A 13,962-nucleotide genomic window follows, 5' to 3' on the forward strand; every position below is an offset into this window, starting at 1 on the left:
ACCCCGCCTGGCCACCAGGCATCAGTCACTGTCACCCAACTACCGCAGACCTTGGATTATAGCTACATCTCACCATTCAGACGCAAGTTAAATGAATTGCGAGGCCAAAAATCCCCATCTTTCAGGCAAAGATAAGCGTTTCCACTCGCTTATTATTGTTGAAGATAAGGTTTGGTTTAGTACCAGAGTTTGGGGTACACGCGCTGATTTTAAGAAGCTGCAAGAAGGGCAGGTCATGGGCACAGAGGACCCGCCCTGATCCCGCTGTGACGGGGGATCAAACACGTTAAAAGTGATAGGAAACTGCCTCTAAGAAACAGAAAACTCTCTGCAATAGATTTATAATGAATATGGGGAAAAAAAAAAGGTATCAAATTGATACACAGCACTACTACGTGAGGAAAGAAGTGATGTTTGCTGGCTGGAAGAGCCGTAAGGACACGGGTCGACGTCGAAGCCAAATGCACAAACGCTTGTGCATCAATCGACGTTCACAATACTCATCTTCCCAACCGCCGCACTTCACACCTTCTTAAAAACAAGAAGCAAAGGCTTTTGTTACGATAACAAATGATTTTTTCTCTCCTGCTTGAATCAGAACCTTCCTACCTGCTCGCAAGGAGCATTTCCTCCCCAGTCTCCAAGTCGTGGCTTGAATCAAAGGCGGTTCCAAGCCTTGTTATGACGGCAATGACTAAAAGCCAAACCATCCGAGAAGCCCAGCTTCGCCCGCAGCTCTTCCCCGCTGCCCCACCTCCCCCTGCCAGGATTCCTCAGCATTTCCCCTCTCCCAAACACCGCCGAGCCCCATGCGGCTCCACCGCCGAGCCCCATCCGGCTCCACCGCCGAGCCCCATCCGGCTCCAGTGCCCCGCGCCAGCCACACACACACAGTTTGCTGAGCACAACAAAAGCCGAGCTCACCGCTCTGACATTCCTGCCGACCTTCCAGCGCAACCAGCACCTTGTTTCCAGGATCCACTGGGATTTTGCGCTCGGTATCGCCCTTCCTACCAACCCACTGCTACTTGTGAGTTTTGCCCTTCCGGATGCAGCACCTGGAGCAAACATGAGGCAGATTCCAGACGTCTGTGCTGCTCTGGGATTTCTTATCAGCAAGTCACGGACCGCTCTCCCCACCAGCTCCGCGGCAGCAGATCGCTCGGGAATCCCAGTTCTGGGTTAGGATCAAGGGCAGCTGGTTTGTTTCAAGCAAGAACCACCAGGCTCTAAACCCCTCACACAAACCTGCGTCTTATTGACTGTTTTTAATAAACAGGGCCGGCGCAGTAAAATGGGACGATTGTTCCAAATAATAAAGGAGACAGGCTTTGATTACAAGTATTGAGAAGCAATACGGGGGTATTTTAGGATTGAGTATTTGCTTGCCAACGCGAGTTCTGTCAACTGAAACCAGCAACTCGGAGCAAATACTCCTTAACAAGCAGTTTGGAGCAGAGCAGGAAAACAGCACTGCACAGCAAGAGAAGAACCAGCCTCTTCTTTTATTTTTGGGTTTCGTACAGCAGGCAGATCGCACAGCGACCGGTGCAGCGCGGAGGAGAAGGCAGGACTGCAAGGTGAGCCGTGTGTGTGCAAGGCACACAAAGAGCTGTAAATAACGGCGGCGATCTGGCAAGGTTCATCTTACTGGTATTTGACCAGCCAGCATAGCATTACTGGGAGTCACCTGGGTAATTCCCCGCTCAATGTGACACACAACCTCTTAGATCAGGGACCATCTGCAAATAAATCTGGACCCCAGCGGTGATATCATCTGTCGCCGTGTCTGGCGTAGCACAAAGCACCTAAGGAGGACAGAGGGTATTTTTGGGGAAGGGGAGGGAAATTAAAGCTTGATTTTTCAAATGAATCAGGGTGACCAATCAGCCTGTCCTCGGCAGGGTTGGCAAAACCCTCTGCTGGGCACAAATAAGGAGCATAGTCAAGGAGACGGAGCCTTTAGCGAAGCGCCTTGGAGAGCAGCCTTCAGGAGAACCCATCGGGGGATTAGCCACACCAGCAGGTTTGGGAATGAGGGAGGAAGGAGATAATCAGATCTGAAATTCCCATCAGTATGAAATGAGACTTAACTCAGTAGCTTGCCAACGCAGACTGACTGTTCTTTCTAATGTCTGTGACAACTCTGCCTCAAATTTCAAGCTTCTCTCAGCAGTAACTACTCCCCCATGTAGCTGTAATGGCCAGAAAGAGACCGGCTTTTATGTAACCCCAAAAGACTCGCAGAAAGGGAAGCAGCAGCCACACACACACACAGAGAACTGAGCAAAAAAAAGAAGGAAAAATTCAGCAGAAGGCTCTGCTGAGTGCTCAGGGCTATATCCAAGCTCACAATGCAGCCAGGGAGAAGTGGGATGCAGCAATCAGCAATGCTCCAGTTCCACACTCGGAGAGAGACCCAGCAATCAGTGCTGCATCCCAGCAATAGGGAGGGAAATTATAGAGCAAACTGCCATGCGATGCCACAAACTCCTCCATCCCGCCAGCTGTAACAAGTATTCATTCCCAAACCCGCGCGTCACGGGCTCATCTGTCATTAAGAGCCCGGGTTGGCAGCAGCTGAGCAGGAGCCGGCAGCGAGGGGCAGCTCAGCTGCTGCTGCTCACAGCGCTCTGCTCTCCCCAAAATCCACGGGGGAGATGAACGAGTGTAAAAGGTAAAACCCCCCCCAAGGTGTCGGGGAAAACGTTGCCCACCATCTCTTACCAGCCGCTAAGACAGAAAGCACAGGCTGCGTTTTCACCCACCAGCGCACAAAGAAGCGGGATCTACCAAACCCACAGCGCCTCTGGGAGAACACAGCACCATGGCAAAAAAAACCCCACACGCAACCCCTTCCCTTTGCTTGTTAATGATTCACTTCAATCCCCAACCGGGGAACTTTGCGCATAGGATCTGTTGGCGTTACGAAGGGGGCGTTTTGGCGCTGCACGGTTCCACAGCACCGCGCCGACCCCAGGAACCGTCCACCCTGACCTCGCCGCATAACGGAGCGTTGTACAGAGCAGCCCTTGAGCCAACAGACACCCAGCCCGCTCCGGTCCCACAGTAAAAACACTCTCTTATTTTTCCCCCCCTCTCATTTGTTTTTACCCCCCTCTCCAGCCTGCTGGCTCTAAAAAATGCAAAAGGAGGCTCAGAAAGCCATTTTCTGCATTGTTTTTTGCCTGGCTCCTGCGTTATCATCATCATTCGCTGCCCTCAAGGGGATTGCACAGGTGTGCCTGAAAATTTGGCTCTTCCTTTCAAACTTTTGTTATCAGCCTCACTGAGGATGACGTTGCTGGAATGAATGGCAGCCTGGAGAAGGACTCGCTGGGAGAAATGGAGCTGGGGGTGGAAGGTTGGGAGGGTCATCGATGGGGAACATGCAGATCCTCCTGCTGCAGTGCAAACAGCCAGCACCTTGACCTCGGCTTCTTTTGTAGTTCCTAAAAACCACATCGCTGCCCTAATTAATGTTTCCCTTCATTTAGCTGAAAAACAAGTTAAACACAGAGGGTCACCTGGTGTTGCTATCAATGCCTGACTAGGATACATGCAGAACAAACGCATTTAAATAAAACTCTACAGGAGATGTGACAAGAGAAAGGCAGTTTAGCTCAATTAAAGAGAGCTGTCACAGGGATTTGATGCTCAGAATACAGAACTATTGATTAAACTGGAACTCAAGCTCCAAAACAGAGAGGTTTCAAGGTCTTTGCCGTGAGGATATACATCAGGAGAGGCAGGGCTCCAGCGCTACAATAGCTCTGGCTCTGTTGCTTCCTAGGAAACAGGAGCAGCAAAGGGAGCAGAACGCTTTCTGTTACACCTGGGAATCATTTTGGCAAGGATACAAGGTCAGTGACAACACCGAGGAGCACCACGAGCTGCAATCAACAGGTAGTTTTGGCACAGCCAGGTACAGAAAACCTACTATAGGTCCTCAGATATTTTAGGAGCGGTGGACAGGGGTCCGTCCATGGACGGGAGGTCTCCAACCTGCTCCGAGTCCCGCTGTCCACAGTCAATCAGCCTATTCAAGGGATCAGTCTCGGGCTGTCCCAGGAGAAAAGTCCCCTGAGCAGTGACAGTAACCTGAGAGAGAGACGTCTACTGAACTGGGGTTGGCACTCTGCCCCAAAAGACGGACCTTAAAGGTCAAGGTTGAGAAGGTTTCATTGACAAAGTCATCCATTTCTTTCTATCCCAATCCAGGCAAAATGAGCTCCGGATAAAATCACAAGATTCCATTTTCCAAGCCTCTGTAACAGCACTGAATTCACTTAGAATCACAGAATCAATTTGGTTGGAAAAGACCCCCAAGATCATCGAGTCCAACCATAACCCACCCCTGGCCCTGCCCCATGTCCTGAGAACCTCATGTCCGTCTGTCCAGCCCTCCAGGGATGGTGACTCCAGCACTGCCCTGGGCAGCCTGTTCCAATGCCCCACAGCCCTTTGGGGAAGAAATTGTTCCTAAATCCAACCTCAACCTCCCCTGGTGCAACTTGAGGCCGTTTCCTCTGCTCCTGGCGCTTGTTCCTGGGGAGCAGAGCCCGACCCCCCTGGCTCCAAGCTCCTTTCAGGCAGTTCAGAGATCAGAAGGTCTCCCCTCAGCTCCTGTTCTCCAGCTGAACCCTCCAGGTCCCTCAGCCGCTCCATCACACTTGTGCTCCAGCCCCTTCACTTCAGAAGGTCTCAACGAGAAGCGATGCCAATTCAGGTGGCAATACAAGCAGCATCATTCCCAACATCTCCACCAGGATGCACCGCATGTTCCAAGCTCAGGCCGGCACTGCGGGGACACCTTTGTGGAACCACAGGCCAAACTCTGCCAAGGGTGCAGGGCTGCTAAAGCAAACAGCGCTGAGATCCCCTCCCCAGGAGGAATCACCGCTAAGGAGAAGGTGTTTTCCTCCTGCAGCGGATGGAAGGCTCGTGCCCGTGAGCACCGACAAGGCGCTCGGTGCAAAGCGCAACTCACGGTACAGCAGCGCGTTTTCATCCTGGGGCAGCGCTTGGTAATTAAAACGGAAAGAGAGGGTGTGGTTTCTCTTCTAAATGACTTATTCCTGAAGTCGGAACGTATTTTAACCTTCCTTTTCAGCAGATAAACTCTGTCTCATTTGCAACTAAGCTCAGCCTCCCCTCCTTTAACACACACACACACACTCTAAACTATTTTGATTAATGAAAGAGTCAGAATAAACCAGTTCCAAGTGTTTTCTATACAGCTCAACTGCTCTTTCAGTTTCTACTCACGCCTAGATAATTATATCACAGCTCCGAGTGCCCCCACCCTTCTGCTGCACTTGGGGAATACTGGAAAGATAAGTCTTTTCTTAATTATTAAATGTAAATAGCTCATTAAATATAATCCAATTACTTTAATTGTAAGAAAAAGGAAGTAATTACAATATGTACATGTATTCTTGCCTGAACAGTTTTAATATCTTAAATGAATCTTTGCAGCATTAATATTTTAAGTTAACCTTTGACACGAGGAGAAAAAAAAGACACTGACTCCCTGCTATTCTGCAGAAGTGTTACATCTGCTGGGATTTCCGTCACAAAATAAACCATAAGAACAACCTTGAGCATCTAAATTAAAATGGTTTATGAATGGCGTCTTAATAAAGTCAAAATAACACGTGGGTTTTCTATTGTGGAGGGAAAAATAATTTAAAAAAAAAAAAGAAAGATATGTGTGATGCCACATTAAGGCCCTGAATATGTTTTTTGGATCTCAGGAGTCAAGTGAGACGGGTATGACCATGAAGTGGGGAGAACAGGCAGGTCCGGCACCAGAAGCCCCCGCGTCTCCGGGGTTTTCCAGGCCGTTCTGCCCCACACCTACAGTCTGTGCTGCCCACGGGCAGGCAGAGGAACCAGGGTGAAAAGGGGTCTGCCCCATGGCTGGGGTCACCCCGTCCTCCCGCAGAGCTGCCCAGCGAGGAGACCCCCCAGAAACACCCCATCTGGATTGAGCGTGCATGATCCCGGCTGCCGTTCGGGATCCGCAGGCGGAGCGCAGGGAGCTGCGAGTCGCAGTCTGGTTTTGCTCAAGAGCGTGACAATCCTTGGACTCACTTTCTCCATCGGCGCAGCCAGCGGGACCGACCGCCCTTCCAGGCAGGCCTGGGCAAGGCCCCGCTGTTTCAATCAGCCCCCCGGTCAGATTTCAGCTTGGACGTGGTGACACACGCCTGCGTAATCTCCTTGGGACAGTCAGAAAAGCTGTAGTTGTTTCCATTTTGCCTGTTCTGAGCCCAGCAGTGATCTCACCTTATGTAATCCACAGTGCAAACTCCAGGCTTTGCACCATCCAAGACCATTGCAGAGCGCTTGAAACCATCACTTTATTGAACCCATCTTTTCGGGAGAAGAGAGATTAGACTATATTAGGGATGCTAAAGATGCGAGTCTTTCTATCAAAGCTCACCACAAGGTCTATAATAAGCTGCTTTATGGAAACCTCTCATGTGAAGCCAGACCCTAGACGTAACCTCCTTGATACAATATTGAATTCTCAATAGCAACCAAAAGGCTATTTTGTATAAGTTAATTACAGGCGTTTTTAATTTAGCCTCCAAAAGGGACGCAGCCAGTTATTTCACGCTGCCCTAGACAGAAGGTAAAGGTTTTGCACAAGCTGTGTTTATAGCTGTTCGCTTTCCTGCAGCAAAGCATGGGCTCGGCAGCTGTCGGGATTGAAAGAACAGGATCTGGGTGTGTGCACGCTTCTCTCTTGCCTTTTTTTTCTCCCCTTTTTGCAGCTGCAAGGCCAAAACCATAAGAGCGTGTGTGTTTTTTCTGACGGTGCACAAAAGCAGGGTGCCTGAAAGGGAACTCGCTTCCGCTCCGGCGAGCACTCAACCAACTATTTGCTGGGCTAAGGGGTGGTCGGGGAACTTTCACCCATCCATTCAGCCAAGGCCGCTATTCCCCCTCCCTCCCAATTAAATCCCATTTTTTGCACTCCATGCATGAACCGCAGCTCCACCAATACATCAGATATTGTGGCTGATAGTCTCCTCTGAATGCCACTTAAAGCCCTCCAGCGCGGAGCTGCCTGAAAGCAAAGCATCATTCATTCTTTGAGCAACAGGAAGGGAAAAAAAAGACTTTAGCTATAGAGAGACTTGAAATAAGACTCTAAGAAGTAGGAAAAGGGCATCCAGCGAAAGAGGAAATGAGAAATTAAAACCACATTCAATCTTATTAGCGGTAATACAATAGGTCAACAAAGTACTTCGCAAAACTCCACAGCATGGGAACAATTTATGCAGAGCTCCCTCCTATGCGATCAGCGACACCGGCCCGTTCGGCTGGTACAGAGAAGAGGCCACAACTGTCAGCGGCTATTTCAAATAGCCCAGCTGGGAGGGGAGATGCTGGAGATATTCCCTCCATTGGAGGAATATTCCACCCCCCCTTTTCCATCTGAAACATCTTCTCTCTCCAGGGATTTCCAGCATCTTATAAGCGAAGCCTCTTTGAAGTACCGCGAAGTGGCATTGCTCATCATTTCGGTAATGATAGTAAATAAGCTCCAGTATTTTGTTGATCCTTTTCCTTTTGCTTTACAAACAAAAGGTCAGAGTCATTAGCCCAGTTTTACGAGCGGGGAGAAAAGGAGGCTGGGAAGAGGCAGGTTGCTCTGTAACATCACGGGAAACGTCGACGAACAAATAAGACAAGAAACCCTAAACCACAGGATTTAAGAATAGCCGAGCCAGGTCATCCAGCCTCCAGATAAACCAGCATCCTCCACGCATAAAGAGCATGAGAGCAAGGTAAGCGCAGCACAAATTCCCCCTGCTGTCCTTTTCCACATCGCACCTGAAGACCACGCAGGAACAAACACCATCATTTCATTGTCCTTTATGGGTCTTGCAGCCATAAACGGGTCTCTTCAGCTTCCAAACTCATCTAAACGGTCAGAATCCACCGAATCCCATGGCAGCGAGTCCCACACTGCTCATACACCGGGTGAAAAGACGCTTCCTTTTATGCCCTTCACTCTACAATTAGATTTTAATCTCAAACTCACATAAAGGAGTCGTCCAACTAAACGTATCGCTGTTCATATGAAACAAGCACCTTCCAAGAAGAGGGTTATCTGGCTGCATCGCACAACACAAGAAGCTCTCCGTTCTTATCGAACGCTTTTAGCGGAAACCCAAATAATAAACTCCCGCTTTAGGTCTGATTTACGGCAGCGGTAAGAACAGATTCTTTCCAGTGGACAGCTGCGTATTGAGAATGGGGCGGACGACCATACCCACTGTCAACAGGAGAATCAAAACCTCCAAGCCAAGAGGTCACTGGTGACCTCTGAGCAGCTCAGCACCACAAAAACTTAAGCCCTCAAAACAACTGCTGCTTTTTTGGCATCTCCCACCTTCCCCTCTTGGCACCACAGCACCCTTTAAACCACCAGTTCTCCCCAAACCAGCTCTGGGACGCTGCTCTGCGAGAGGAGCTGACACAGAAGGTGCCGAAGGAACAGAGCAGGTCACCACTGACCCCATTTCTGGGAGACCAAGCGAGATTCCTCGTCCTTTACATTTTCTCCATTAAATCCCCTGGCAGATACATACTTGAGATGTGTCCGTGCTCCGCCACTTCTCCAGCAGCAACATAATACCCCAAAGCTTTACTGCGATTTCAAGAATTAGGGGAGGATCTTGAGGAACTATTTCCCAGGGCCATTAGGGCGGTGAAGGCGAGCTGGGGATGGAGAACGCGATTAACGCTTCGCGCTGCTTGCTCAACAGAAAAATACCGTGGAAGTTGGCGTTTCGGTTCTTCTGGGAGGGTTGGACCTTCTATTGCCTGCCAGGCAGGGGAAAAACAGCCTGCGGACCTCCAGATGGCAAAAGAAGTCTTATATCAACCAGAATTAGGCCTGAATGTGATAACCTTCTGTAGAAGCTCCTGTTGGGCAGCGGCACCGGCAGCCTCCCTTCCTCAAAAAGAAAAACACACGGGCTTTTTATGACACGGAGTTGCAAAAATACAAAGGAAGTGAATGTCACCGGGGTGGTTCTGTTCTGAGCAATCATTTGCTTATTACCCAGAAGCCATTTCCACATGCCTTTTTTTAAACCCAGTGTTTATAAATACCCCAAATATTTAAATAAATGTTAATCTGCCTTAACTTAAAGGCCCGATCTTGCAAATATTTATCCTTGCACAGTGAGAATAAATACCCAGTGCAAACACACAATTCCTGGCTCCAGCTCCCACCAGAAGAGCGCTGCTGAAAGCGGTAACGCACCCTAGGAAAATAGGCAAAATAGGCGCGTTTTACTTTCCTAGACGTGAAAGTGTCACTTTTGGTTTGCCTCCTGTGCATTTTGCACAGCGTTCTTTTAGAGACTAGGAAAAAGAGCAAGGCCGGCACTGAGCCATCTGTTCTGGCTATTTCAACCCTTTGGCAGCGCGTGGTTTTGCTGGGTGCTGGGGGTTTTATCCGTAACACAATCATTATTTAATCCTTTCCCTGGTTTGTGACGGACACGTATTTTGCAGAATGACCAAGGCCTAAATACTATCATTATACATAACAAAGACAAAACAAAATCCGCAGTTTTAAAGTTCACAGAATCACAGAATGTCAGGGGTTGAAGGGACCTGGAAAGCTCATCCAGTGCAATCCCCCATGGAGCAGGAACACCCAGCTGAGGTTCCACAGGAAGGGGTCCAGGCGGGTTTGAATGTCTGCAGAGAAGGAGACTCCACAACCTCCCTGGGCAGCCTGGGCCAGGCTCTGACACCCTCACTGGGAAGAAGTTTCTTCTCATATTTAAGTGGAACCTCTTGTGCTCTAGTTTGCACCCATTGCCCCTTGTCCTACCATTGGCTGTCACCGAGAAGAGCCTGGCTCCATCCTCCTGACACTCCCCCTTTATATATCTGTATACATGAATGAGTCCCCCCTCAGTCTCCTCTTCTCCAGCTCCAGAGCCCCAGCTCCCTCAGCCTTTCCTCACACGGGAGATGCTCCACTCCCTTCAGCATCTTGGTGGCTGCGCTGGACTCTCTCCAGCAGTTCCCTGTCCTTCTGGAACTGAGGGGCCACAACTGGACACAAGATTCCAGGTGTGGTCTCCCCAGGGCAGAGCAGAGGGGCAGGAGAACCTCTCTGACCTACTGACCACCCCCTTCTAACCCACCCCAGGTACCATTGGCTTCCTGGCCACAAGGGCCCAGTGCTGGCTCATGCTCACCCTGCTGTCCCCAGGACCCCCAGCTCCCTTTCCCCTATGCTGCTCTCTCATAGGTCATTCCCCAACTTATAAAGTTATTAAACACTAGAGTCCAAGAAAGCCCACAAACTATCCAGAAGGATTCAAGCTGATTCTTACACTTGTTGAAATCTTCATTATTAGAAAAATAACCTGACTTTGTGGAAATATTAATCCTAACAACCTCCTTTGTTTTTCTATCACCTCAAAAAATAAAATTAAACAAAAATACAACAGGAGAAGGATTTGCTGCTGGAACTATAGGCACATGAGGCAATCACTGAAGTTTTAACCCCTCCGCCCACACTGCGCGATTATCTAAGCTTTGTGAATGAAATCAACTTTTCCTCGACCAGCCCTGAAGAATGAGATACATTCAAAGCATGCTGAGAAACTGGGTTGGTAGTTATCATAAAGGTTGTATTCTTCTTAATGAATCACAGCTCGCAAATACCTTCTGAGCTAGAATTTAAAAATACATCGTTTCTGTTCGGTGTGTCACGTTATTCAGAGGGAAAGCAGCTTTATGCTCTGCTTAAAAGAATTTGGCTGTTAACTCGTTCCTTCAAACCCCAGCAGCGCGATCTCTGAAGACACGAGGGCTGCAGTTGCAGCTTCTTCTTCGGGAAGCTGCTCACTCCACTTGCACAAAATACAGTAGCCAAAAACACACCGTATTTCCCCTTTTCTTTAAATCCTCCTGCCCTGCCCCCAGCTTGGTTTTGTAAAACCAGAGCTTGGAAATTTGTTAGGAATGTAGACCGGACAGAAGCTGAAGTGGGAAACGGTCCCAGAGCGGGTGGCTTGTGTGGGGCTGAGGACAGGGAAATTCAGCAAGGGTCTCGCTAACGGTACCGTGCAGTGCTTGGCAAAACCTGATCGGGAGCAGACAGCCTGGAAAGGCTTCATCTTCATAGCTGTGGAGAGGAAGGAGCCTGACAGGCATGAAACACCAGAATTTGGGGCGTTTACTTTTGGATTTTTTTACCAGACAGATAAAAAAATATCACATTTCTCTTTAAAAGCGGTGAAGATGTACAGTTTTGGGAAGAGTTTGCATTCAGTTCACCCCAGGAAGTTCATCCTCTGACAAATTATAAAGCAGAGAAAGGCTTTGCCCTGCTGTAACTGGGCTACACAGGGAGCTGGTAAACCTGCTCCTCCCCACAAAGAGAACAAGGGTTTGTACCACGCAGAAATCGATGCTTTGGAAGGTAAAACTCCTGGGTTTGATCCCCACCATCACCAACCCACCCAGGGGCAATACTGACTACTGTAGCTTGACCAAGGGTCAGCATTAGGTGGGTCTTTAAAGCTTAGGTCATGTTCTCACACCCAAACTTCATGTTTTCAAGCACAATCCTAAAAAAAAATGTTTAGAAAGCCCAGAAGTGGAGTGCCCAGCCTGCTCCACCCCACTTCCTGGCTGAATTTGTCCTTGGCTGCGAATGCGAGCGGATTTTCAAAGTCACTCTAACAAAACGCTGTGTTTTCAGTGGGTACATGTGAGCTTGGCTTTGTTTTTAACTGAGTTTTGGATTAAACTCTCTATCAGTTTCTATGACAAAAACCCACTCAAGGTCAACAAGGGGCAAATCAGAATGAAAAGCGTCGCAACGCGGCGTTTTAAATTCCTGAAGCACTCAGCAGCAACTCATTCTGCAGATGTCTAAAATGGGTGGAAAACATAACTATTCCCCTTCCTCATGTGATCAAGTATACAGACTTTAGCACTTCCCATAAAGTACTGATTTCACATCAGCTTTGTCCCGTGGAAGCACAGGGCCCTGCTGCCTTCTCACATCTTCTGCTTTCAAGTTTTCCATCTCACGAGTCTTTGGAAAGGACACACAAAGTGTGAAGGTTACAGAGGGATTCACCAATTACAACTCTGTCTGTAGCAGGTGTACTTAAGAAAAGGGGCTTTTTTTACTGTTACTCATACAATTTCATGCCCAACATCTGCAGTGCTGAAAAACTTACACTCTCAGTGCTTTGGGGTGTCTGATCAAGCAGGTCTACTCCTGGCATGAACACGTCATGCAGTCCCACCAGTGGCCTGACCCACACTGAGGTGCCCAATTCTGCTGCTGCTATTAATGAAAGTGAAAAAATAAAGCCAAATGGGAAACTTTTGGCAGGAAAACCCAAAAATCCTACCAGGGGAAGGTCCCTGAGGTCAAATAATAGCTAACAGGGAGGAACTACAATCTCTTACCTTACTTGTATCCCAAAGCAGTAACCCCTAAATGCTGGTGAGGTACAGCCTGAGGACATTCCCTAACAACTTGTTTCCTCTCTAGAAGAAATATGGTCTGAGGTCACTGGCAGGTCAGCACGTTTGACCAAACTACCCAACCATATCCTGTTATACCCTTTAAAACTTCCTTTCAGAGAGCGCCTATGGATTGAATATTGGGGGGAACATTTCCCAAAGCATGTCACAGCCCCCCCACGGTCTCACCCCAAGTGGTTTGAGGTTTTGTGTGCCCATAGTTAATAGTCCAGGGGCTTACACACGTCCTTACAGTGCACCCAGACACAGGGTGCACCCGGTTGCGGGGCAGGGAGCCAGCCAGGAGGGAGAAGTTGCTTCCACAGCAACCCTGTGCGAGCGCAATCAGCAGAACCTGCACCGAACGAGGGCAGCCAGCTCACACCCAGACAGACAGACTTTGTTCGCGGACACACAGACGTTTGCACAAGCACTGATGGTAAACCCAGCCAGCAAAAGGCTGAGAACAGCCTAGAAATGGAGGGACCCTCTTCCCCAGCACACAGGGGACCTGCAGCACCCCCTTTCTTCCCAAGCCATTCCCCGCTAAGCCAGAGCCCTGCGATGGCCCCAGGACAGCAGGCACCGGCGAGGCCTCGGGAAAGTCCAGCAGAGCAGCATTTCCTTGACCCGACCCGGGCCCTGTTCCTGCCCCCAGCCCCTCCGGCCGGCCCAGCCTGGCCCCGGGCACAGCCCTGCACCGAGCCCTGGCCCCGGGGAGGGGCTGGGCAAGTGTCAGCCCAGGGATGAAGCCATTTCCCCCTCCCCGAGCCCAGGCCGGGACGGGCTGCCCCCCAACCCGGGGACACCGGGGCCCACACAACCGGGCACTCACTATATGGCAGGAAACAGTGCCCGGCCCAGCACCATAGCTCACTATTTGGCAAGGGCCTAGCGGCCCACCCCAGCGCCTCCGCCTCTCTCCCCCGGGAAAAGGCAGCCTGGGAGGCCCGAGGAGTCGCCGTTCGCCCCTCTCGTACTCACCCCTCTCCGCGGCTCTGCCCTCCGGGCCCCCTCGGCTAGCTACCACCAGGGCGGACCAGCCCGGCCGTCCGCCATTCCACAGTTCCCCCTCCCTGCCCGGACTGGGCCTCGCCCCGCCTCCTCCCGGCCGCCGGTCCGCTATGCCATTGGCTCGCCAGCCAATGATACTGCCACGCTATTGGCTTCTCTCGGAAGTCTATCAAAGCCGTCCTACGCCACTTGCGTACGAAACTGGAGTAGGAGAAGAACCCCACCCAAGCCAGCCGCGCAAAGGGAGTAAACAGGGCGGAACCTACCTTTAGAGGAGGTAGACGGGGGGAGCATAGACAGATTTTGCGACAGATTCTAAGGGCAGAGGGCAGAACCGCAAAACCACACAAAGCCACGACATTTTAAAGATGTGTGTCTTAGTCTGTGAGGGCCAGAGATCGATATTATTCCAGG

At 50.1% G+C, this 13,962-nt stretch overlaps 1 protein-coding gene and 1 long non-coding RNA gene across 2 annotated transcripts in view; both read right to left on the minus strand.

Annotated features, from left to right (window-relative positions):
- Positions 1 to 13,637, minus strand: part of WASF2 (WASP family member 2) — a 32,303-nt gene extending 18,666 nt beyond the window's left edge. Inside the window, exon 1 of the mRNA XM_065857082.2 lies at positions 13,519 to 13,637. The gene's annotated coding sequence lies outside the window, so the exon portion shown is untranslated. The remainder of the gene's footprint in view (positions 1 to 13,518) is intronic.
- LOC139825614 (uncharacterized) lies at positions 311 to 3,023 on the minus strand. The gene is made up of 3 exons (XR_011735794.1): positions 2,728 to 3,023; positions 925 to 1,058; positions 311 to 531 (listed from the first exon to the last, which is right to left on the minus strand). It is a non-coding gene; the product is annotated as an uncharacterized lncRNA (long non-coding RNA).
- Positions 13,638 to 13,962: the final 325 nt, after the last annotated feature.

The sequence above is a fragment of the Patagioenas fasciata genome, chromosome 25, assembly GCF_037038585.1.
Source record: "Patagioenas fasciata isolate bPatFas1 chromosome 25, bPatFas1.hap1, whole genome shotgun sequence".
NCBI lineage: Eukaryota > Metazoa > Chordata > Aves > Columbiformes > Columbidae > Patagioenas > Patagioenas fasciata.